General features: G+C 55.0%; 1 long non-coding RNA gene across 1 annotated transcript; it reads left to right on the top strand.

Moving 5' to 3' along the window:
• The first annotated feature begins 1,094 nt into the window (after positions 1 to 1,094).
• On the top strand, positions 1,095 to 5,757 carry LOC116659307. Its single transcript, XR_004314626.1, has 3 exons — positions 1,095 to 1,253; positions 3,105 to 3,306; positions 3,623 to 5,757. It is a non-coding gene; the product is annotated as an uncharacterized LOC116659307 (long non-coding RNA).
• Positions 5,758 to 9,648: the final 3,891 nt, after the last annotated feature.

Raw genomic sequence — 9,648 nt, 5'->3', positions numbered from 1 at the left:
AGGCGGGAGAGGGAGGCGCGCCCTCCAGGGGGTGGCAGCGGGCGCCTCCTGCTGCGGACCGCGCGCCCCGCGCCCCGCCCGTCATTCATTCACTCACCCAACTGAAACGCCGCCCCGTTCTCACTTGTTCAGTAGACACTTACTGAGCGCCTACTAGTGCCCGGCCTGGCGGCGGATCAAAGTTCAAGGGCCGTGGGGATCCCCGAGCAATCACTCAGCAGCAGTATCAGAGAAGACAGGCCAACGGGACCGAGGCCGAGAACTGCCCAGAGGAGGCCTTGGCAGGGCGGTGAGGAGGAACCCAACGCAGCAGTGACCGGATATACGAAGGCCAAGTGGCGAAGGAGCTCAGGAGGTTCCAGGAGCTGAGGAATGTGGGGCTAGGAGAGGAAGAGTGGTGAGGCTGCAGCGGCCAGCCAGGGGCCGGCAGGAGGCAGAGCCGCCCTGTGTGGTTGTCCAGGTTGTGCACCAAACTAAGAGGGAAAGCTCACCTGGGCTCCGCCCACCAAGCCGTGTGGATTTCTGCCAGAGCCACATGTGCCTAGAGGCAGTGGCTTTTTCCAATTTGTCCAGAGGCGCTGGGTGAGCTCACGTGGCTGAGGAGCCCTGTGGGCTAGCTAAGGATCTAAGATTTTTATCCTGAAATTGAAGAGCTGCTCTGGGGAAACAGAACCAGTAGGAGATCCCTCTCTGCTCTGTGTATGTGTGAATGTGTGTGTGTCTACATATATAGAGAGACAGGAATTGGTTCACCCTATTCAAAAGGCTAACAGGTCCACAGGCTGGAGACCCAGGGAAAAGTTGCAGTCCGAGTCCAAAGGCCGCCTGCTTGTAGAATTCCATCTTTATTAGAAGTCAGTGGGGTTTTTTTTTCTTTTATTCAGGTCTTCAACTGATTGGATGTGGCCCACTCACATTCTGGAAGTTTATCTCCTTCACTCAGAGTCTACTCTTTATTTAAATGTTAATTTCATCATCATCATCATCAAAAAAAAAAAAAAAACCCCTCACAAACAAACCTTCACAGAAACATCTGGAATAACATTTGACCAAACACTGGGTACTGTGGCCTAACCAAGTCGACACATTAAATTAACCATCGAATGATGAAGACTGCATCCAGGAACAACTTGGGCAGACCCCACCTTTCGATCACATGGGTGTGTGAGCTATTGGAGAGGGGAGAGCTGAGAAACAGGGGGACCAAGGAGACAGTAATCCTGGCCAGCAGTGACAGAGCCTGAATTCACGAGGTATTAGGGCTGGAGGGGAGGGAGGGGGCAGAGGCATGAAGAGTTATTTGGGAGGAAGACCTGGCCTGGCTCTGAAAGTGACTGAAGACAGGGCAGAGAGGAAGGGGAGGTGCTTCCTGGGTCTCTGGCTTGAGTCCAGGGTGAGGTGTGTTCACTTTAGGACATGGGTGTCTGGCTGGAGGAAGGGTTTGGGAGTGACAGCAGAGCTAAGGCTCAGGGACTGGGTGAGGTCACCCAAGAAGGGTGTGCAGAAGGAGATAGGACCAAGGAAGGAAATTCTGGGAACACTTAAGGGGTGGACAGAGCATAAAGTACCTTTGAAGGTAAGCATTATTATTCTTTTTCATCCAATTGAATAATTGATTGAAATATTGATTTCTATCCCTTCCCCCTCCCACTCACCCCTACCATTCCTCTGGGTGGGAGGCAGCGGCTTCCTGCAGGCCTCAGCCCAGAGTCCACTGAGACAATGCCAGGGGTCAGTCCTGAGGGGCAAGGGCAGGGATGTGGCTTTTGAGGACCTGGAAACAGGTGAGGTGGACCAGGAACGGGAGAGAAGATGGTGGGTGCCCTGGGCAGCCAGGATCCCGCACCGCTTCCTGTGGCCTCGGGAGGGGCAAGGCCTCAGCAGGGATGGGAGAGGGGAGCAGGGCCCCAGGTTTCGGCCCCAGATTCCGGCATCACACGCATCCAGGAGGCAGGAGCCCCGCCTAAAGAGACCCCTGGGGGCCAGAGCAACTAGGATGGCAGCCCTAGAGAGAAGCCCTGCTTTCTGGGCCCCCTAAGCCTTCCAGAATTCTACATGAGAAAATGTAATTTTTTGCCATCCCAGCAGGCCCAGGACAGAATCAAACTGATTTAAAAGAAAGCAACATGTGTCTTGCGAAACTGAGTTTGTAGGTTGAGCTTTGTAGCAATACTGTTATCTTCTTTACAGATAAGGAAACTGAGGCCTGCAGAAGCAAATAATTGGGATAAAAGCACATAAGCAGGGACTAATGTGGGATTGGAAGGTAGACCTTTCTGATTCCACAGCCTTAACCTGTGGTTGAAACTTCAGACACTTAAAGGGACCAGGCAGGGCAAGTGAAGGCACAAGAGTTCTGGGCTTTATGCCAACCCGGTCACGGCAGCCTCCACCCGGCCTCAGTGTGCGCGGTGCGTGGGGTGAGCATGGGGGGGCTGGCGGAGACCACGGCAGATCCTAAGACTCAGGCTCTGTCTCAAGGGGGCTGTCACTGCAAATGTGGCCACAAGAAAAAGGCTTCTATTTTATTTATTTTTTAATTTTTATTTGTTTATTTTCTAGGGTGGGGGGCTTCTACTTTAAAAACAAAACCTGGAAATTCAGGTTTTTCATGTGAAATCTGATTGTTACACCTTCGGTTACTTTATTACAAATTCAACCGAATCAGGCAAAACATGTCTAGGTCCCTTGGGCTGTCGTGAGAGGTGCTGCTCCACGTCCGGCAGCCTCACGGAGCCCAGAGCTGGAATGGGCTTGGGCAGGAGGCCCCAAGCATCTGAAGACACTGGGCTTCGAAGCAGGTGTCCTGGGAGCAGAAGCTGAACCCCTCTGGGAACTGACTGGCTCACTGCAGAGGGAATGGAGGGAGGGTGCAGCTCGGGAGAGACCACCAAGCCCCGGTCTGGTCACCTCCTCTCCTTCCCTTTGGCTGAAGGGCCAGCAGATGGACTTCCAGTCTGGGCAGTGGCCTGTCTGCACCCTGAACACCAGCCTCCCCCCAGTGGAGGGGGCTTTCCCTGCCCTGGTCCCTGGGCCTCGACTCCTCTGGCCCTGGGGCCCAGCGGTGGGTGAGGCTCCTGGCCCAACCCCTCCCCCTGCTCCAGGGCAGAGCGCGGTGATTCTGAGGCCCGAAGGTGCCGATGCCCTCGCCAGAAGCTCTTGGGAAACTCCAGGGTGACTCGAGCGGAGGCCCTGCATCCTCTCCTGACCACATCCTGCGGTGGGGCAGGTTCAGGAGGGGCACTACCCGGGCCTCCGCCTCTGTCGCCAGAACCCTCCCGAGGGCGCAGGCTGGGCCGCAGGCTGGTGAGTAGCTCTGTGAAGTGCGGACACCCGACTCGGGGGTCAAGCCAGGGGGCTTCACTCAACCTCTTCTCCGGGGAAGGACGCCCCAACCCTGGGGCTGGACAGGAGTCAGAGCTGCTTGGAGGGCAGGGCTGACCCATCACCGGGGCTCAGACTCCTGAGCGTGAGGCAGGAGAGTGCCAGCATCCTCCAGGCCGGCGGTTCTCGCTGGTCTCTCTGCAGAGTTTAGGATCCCGCCCCGCCCCCTCCCCGCCTAACCTCTTCCTTCTTTTCTTTCTCCTGCCCCTCCTGTCTTCCTCCTCCCCTTCCTCTCCAGCCGCTCCATCCCGGCCGCGGGGCTGCAGGACGGAGTCTGAGCGCCGCCTGCACGGAGCTTGCCCCGCTTCCCCAGGCCCTGCTCCCCCGCCGCGGCCACCAGGGGGCAACAGTGCCCGGCGGGCCCTCGGGTCTCCACGCGCCGGGAGGGAGAAAGCGGTGAACAGACAGCGGGTCCTGGGCTCTGGTCCAGCCGGGCTCTGCCTCGCTGCCTGCGGCTGCTGCGGCCCCTGTCCCCTTTCTGTCTGCCGTGGGTCTGCATGTCCAGCCGGCCCCACCGCCCTGGCCTCTCTGGCCAGTGTCTCTTTTCTTTCTGGAGACCCAGTTGGAAACTTTAAGGAAAGGCCATGAATTGTGTTAAAAATAGTACAACTGCAAAGACGAACGCCTTTTAAACACCAAAGCAGGGGACGCAGGAGTTTGGGGGTCTTTCCTCTGAGGCAGAGACGAGCATCTAGACCCAGACAACACCCGGGTGCGAGGCAGCTCCAGGCCCTCCGTGGGGCTGTGGGGTAGAGAATCGCGGGGTTGAGGGGGAACAGATCCTGGTCCTCAGGACCCTGAGGGCTAAAGACTGGGCAGCTGGCAGGAGAGGTGGTGGCAGGGGCTGCTCTGGCCAGGCCTGGATTATGGTCAGGACGCCCTTCTTAAAGTCCTGGGCTGGAGGTGCCCTTTAAAATAGCGCCTGACCCGCCTGGGCCCTTTCCTCACTTCACCTGGCAGGTTCATGTTAAGTGGCTCAGGCAGAGAATTTAGGAGACGCTAAGAATATGTGCTTTGGAGTCAGACAAACAGCCTCAGTCTCGTCATCTGTGAAATGGGGGAGACAGGGCCTACGTGTGTGGCTGGGGTGAGGGTACTGGAATAACACACATAAAACGTACTTTGCACACAGTAAGCTCCCAATAAAAGGTAGCAGTTTTTTTTAAGATGTTTTTTTCCCACAACCCTCATCTTAAAAAAAAGTTTTTCTTCTTTCTCATGCCCCAGTTCTCAGGAAAATAATAATATTTCTGCATGATAATTGTATCTTTCATGTTCCAAACCTGTGTACTGGCGACCAAGTTTTACTTCCTGTGGTTTTAGCAGCTCGAAGCTTCAAAAGGCCAACCCCCTGCTGTGGCCAGGCCACGGGTCCGTGTCCTTGGCACCAGGGTAACTGAAAAGAAATTAGTGCCTCATACCCTTGGCGTCTCTTAAACTACTCAGGGTGATGCGAAGAGAACCTGTTTTGGAGAGAGGCTGGTTTAAATTGAGGTCAGATACTGTTTAAAGCAATTGAAATGGCCCATGAACCCAGCTACGTGTGACCCCTTCGGACGTCCCTCAGAGCCCTCCTGCCCCCCACCCTCGCCCGCGACCGGGCGACTCACGCAATGCGTTTTCATTTGTTTGTGCATAAATGCACTCACCAGCGTGTTCTAGGTGCTTTGATCACTCTCAGGGGGAAGTAGGGGAAAAGCCAGCTCTGTGGAGCGGCCAGTGGTAACTGTGGTTACTTCTGGGAAGGGGCCTGGGCTCAGGACGGGGGGCGGAGGGGATGAGAACTTCTAGCTGTGAAAACGTATTCTGTTTATATGTGCAATTTCTATAATTAAATAGCTTAAAACTTTATTATGAAACCTTTCTAACAGCAGAAGTCGAGTGGAGTGGCGTGGAATCCTGTTCTCCTCCACCTAAACTTAGCGATTGTTCGCATGTCCCCGTGTTTCCACAGATGACCTTTTCTTTAGGGGAATGTTTGAAAGAGGATTCTGGTGACCTGGTGACCGGTCACGTCTCTGTTGCAGAGTACATCTCTGGAAAAGAGACTGGATGTTTTTCTTACATGATCATGTGACCATTCTCACAATAACTCTTAATGTCACCTAACACCAAATCCACTCAAAGTTCCCCAGCTCCCCAGCGCTGTCTTTCAAAGCTGGTCTGTTTGTATCTGCGTCCAGTAAGGTCTACACATAGCCTTCTGCTCTCTGAGTCTCGTGTGGGTCCCAGCCCTCCACCCTGATTTTTAAAATCATGTCTGTCACTTTCAGAAACCAGGTTAGTGGCCTCTTGCAACGTCCTACACTCGGTGTTCCACCTGAGGCCTCCTCGCCGTGCATTTAACTTGCTCCTAACCCTGCACTTCCTGGAAGTTAGTTGCAAAGGCTTGACTAGAGATTCTGGAGTCTGTATTTAGCAAGAACACCTCACAGGTGGTACTGGGCATTCCACCCCCCTCGCCTGTGGTGGCTCCTCTGGCAGTGATGTGGGGTTGACGGGGGTTCCGGGTGCTGGCGACCCTCCACCAGCAGACTGTTTCCCCTTTGTCACTGGAAATGACCTGTGAGGTGACGTGCCACCATCTTGCTGCCGTCCAGCTCCCATCGGCCCCCGCCCCGGGATTTTCGGGTCCGCCCCTCTGACAGACACCCAGGACTGTGGCCTGGCTTGGTTATTTTATGAGAGGTTGCAGCAGGAGACTTTCTATGTCTATTTCAAATAATTTTTTCTCTTAAAAAGCAATAAACTTCATACGATGTGAGCCACTGCCTTCTTACTGAGCTGTCTTCCACATTTAGACTGTGAAACATGAAAACCCCCAGAAGACACCCACACTGCTTTGCTATATTTGACAATAGCCTCCCTGTTTATGCCACACGCTGGGGGGCCCTCGGCGAGCTCTGCTGAGCTGTGCGCCCTGGGTTAGCGTCTGAGAGCGCAGGGCGCCTGTGGCTTCTCAGCGCGGGACCCAGAGAGACAGGCTCGTCAGTGCCCAAAAGCGTCCGTGAAGTGGCCTGACGCGTGGCTTCACTTGCGGACCTGAGGTAGGCTGTCCGTCTCTCTCTGGCCTCCTGCCGATGGGCCAGCTCCCAGGGAGGGCGGCATGGTTGAGTGTGTAAGCGGACTGTTTTGCTCTGAGCCTTTCATTTTTAACTCATGGATACATGCTTGCAGCCTTTTGTTGTTGTTGTTTTTGAGTGAACAGTTTTTATTGAACCCTCCTGAAAAATTAAAGAGGACCAAGTCTGGGGACGATGAAAGAAAATTTCACCTAACTTTAGCATCATTCACAGGAGTGAACAAACCCAAAATTCAAATTCTCATGTTATTGCTGCAAGTGACTGTGAATTAGCCCATCATTTTATCATAACCTTTCTTTAATCATATGAAAAAAGGAATTTACATGGCATAACAGAAGGTATGCAAAACACAATTCTCTTAAATTTCTGAAACTTACTTTTATAGGATGCACTTTAAATGATTAAATGACTTAAGCTGATTTTTTTTATTGCAAACTGTTTTAACATCAGCTTAACCTCCAGGCGTGGTATTCAAAAAGAACACTTTTGTTTTGCTTTTTGGGGGGAGGGGAGGAGATAATTAGGTTTATTTATTCACCTATGTATTTACTTTAGTGGAGGCACTGGGGATGGAAGCCAGGACCTCATGCCTGCTGAGCACGCGCTCCAGCACTGAGCTGGGCCCTCCTAGGAACACAGCTTCTGAATTAGAAAGATGACTTCAGTTAAAATGAGAACGGAAGTATTGCACTTAGGAAAAGGCTGGGGTTTCTTTTGAAAGGAGCTTGTAGCCATTGCTGAATGCGTTTCATAAAAGATTTAAAACATTTTCAAAAAGCGGTAAACTAGGTAAATCTCCCGAGAACAGGCTGGGCCCCCGACCCCAGGGCCCGGGCTCTCTGGGCTGGCGGGGCCGCGCGGGCGGCCCAGCAGTCGGGCGCGGGACGCAGCGCCTCAGCAGAGCCGTCGCCGTGGAAGGCTCTCCGCCCTGCTCACTGCAGGGAACGCCCTGGGCTCTGCGGGAGGCTCCCAGCCCAGAGAGACAGAACGCCTGGGTCTGCTCATAGCCTGTCACTGAAGGGTCCCGTGATGGGCTGACCCTGGAGACCCGTGATGTGTAAAAGCGACTGCGTCACAGGACAGAAGGCTTCGTATGCCTTTTAGTTTCAAGGGAAAAGAACAAGGAAAAGAAAAACACTTCACCCCATCTGGAGGTCCACGTGGCTTTACTCTGTTCTCGATGCCGGTGAGCCCACAGTCTCCAACCTTCTCTGTGCGGGGTGGAGGCTCAGGCTGTCAGGGTTGGTCTGGAGGAGAACTGGGAGCCTTTTTAATTTCTGCAACCCCGTGGCCTTGCACACTGCCCGGCCCATAGGAAATGCAAAAGAAAAATGCATTGAGTCCGTGAAGTTGAGAAAGAAATCCAAAACCAGGGTGGGACTCCATTGCTTTTAACAACTGTCTTTACTGGTTTTTTTAAACCCCAATAATTACAGCAAACGTGAAGCTTAATGTGCCAGACGGTCCCCAGCACGCTGACCCTTTTCCGTTCCCTTTGTGATGAGGAGCGTTACCCCCGTCTTAGGATGAGAACTGAGAGGTGAGAAGAGGCCGGTACGGCAAGGGCAGTGTGGAGCCGGCTGGGGCTCGAACCCCGGGAGCGGCCAGTGTGCGCGCCTCTGGGGCCTGGGTTATCGCTGCTGAGCACTTGGCTGCGCGGTTGCTGGGCTGCTTCCCAAGGGCTTTGTTCCCAAGCTGCTGCTGTCCCGGGAGAGGGGAGGGTGCTTCGTCTCAAAGGAGCGAGGCCACGAGACGTGGCGGTCACACCAGACAGCGAGGACAGGGGCCCAGAGGAGGCCGGCGGCAGGGGGCTTGGAGCTGACGTTCAAACCAGCCCTGCACGCGGCGGAAAAGGCGTCCCCTGCACACGTGGATCAGAGCCGGCGCCAGCACCTTGACTGCCGGGCGGGCACCTGTGGGTTCCATGTCAGCTTCGCTGAGGCTGCCCCACGGGGGAGCCTTCAGGCGACCCTGTGACCCCTGTGGAGCGGCATAGACAAGGCTTGCAACGCGTTCTGGGGAAAAAGAAGGGAACAGCAGAGCGCCTGGTGATCCCAGCGAAGTAGGAGCAGGGCGGGGAAGGGCTGGGAGGAGAAGGTGGGAACACGAAGAGGACTGGAATTCGGGTGGAGGATCCCGAGTTATTGTCTCTGAACAGGACGTCTTCTCTCTTTATGGTGATCACGGTTTCGGGAAACTCCGAGATTTAAGGTTGTTACAAACAAAAACAAACAGAAACAATGTCGAAAAGATGGGAAGAGTTCAGCGAGCCCGGGACCTGCTCGGGCCATGACGTTGTGGGCTCAGCTCCAGCCCAGGGCGACCTGCTTGTTTTGGGGAGTTTGGGTGAAGGTGAACAGGCCGGCAGTGAGGGGAGGTGGGCGGCATGCACCGGAGACAGTCATTTTCAGAGCAGGGTGAGCTGGATTACTCACCCTTGTCTGACACGTCTTCCTGGGGCAAACCGCAGCCTCCCCAGACAGGCAGCTGTCACCTCGGGCCTGCGCCCCCGGCTTCTGCCCATCAAAGCCCAGCACCTCGTCCCCCATCTGCCGGCAGGGCTGCCCGGGGACCCCTGGCGTGTGTGGGCTTTAGCACCACTTCCCCAGTCCTGGTCTCGACCTCAGCACACCCGGAAAGACCACCGCTCCCCCTCAATCTGACGCCCAAACATCGTCTCCTGGGGGCGGTGGGGGCGACCCTGCTTGTGTTTGGGTTCTTCAGAGAGGCAGAGTGGATATGAAGACGTTTACTGTCAGAAAGTGGCCCACCGCAAGCTGGGGACGCAGGAGAGTCGAGGCGGCTTCCAGTCCCAGTCTGAGTCCCGAGGGAGGAGAATCTGACGCCCCAGCCCAGGCGGTCAGGCGGACAGTGGGCTCTCTCTCATTCTGCCTTTGTGTGCGTTCAGGCCTTCAGTGGGTGGGTGAGACGGAGGGCAGCCCGCTCTACTCAGTCTACGGCGCAAAGGTTAATCTCATCCCGAAACACCCAGAATAGTATCTGACCAAATGCCCGGGTGCTGGTGCCTCAGTCGAGCTGACTCATGAAAGTAACCATCACACTGCTCTTCTGAGAACGAAGTGGGTCACCGCGCGCAGGGCCGGCAATGGCGGCCTGACCCCGGGCACCCTTGGCCTTAGTGCTAACTGCTGAGAAGCAGGGTAAGCGGGGCGCCAGCAGA

The sequence above is a fragment of the Camelus ferus genome, chromosome 23 (assembly GCF_009834535.1).
Source record: "Camelus ferus isolate YT-003-E chromosome 23, BCGSAC_Cfer_1.0, whole genome shotgun sequence".
Taxonomy (NCBI): Eukaryota; Metazoa; Chordata; class Mammalia; order Artiodactyla; family Camelidae; genus Camelus; species Camelus ferus.
This window is presented reverse-complemented; position numbering and strand designations above follow the sequence as displayed.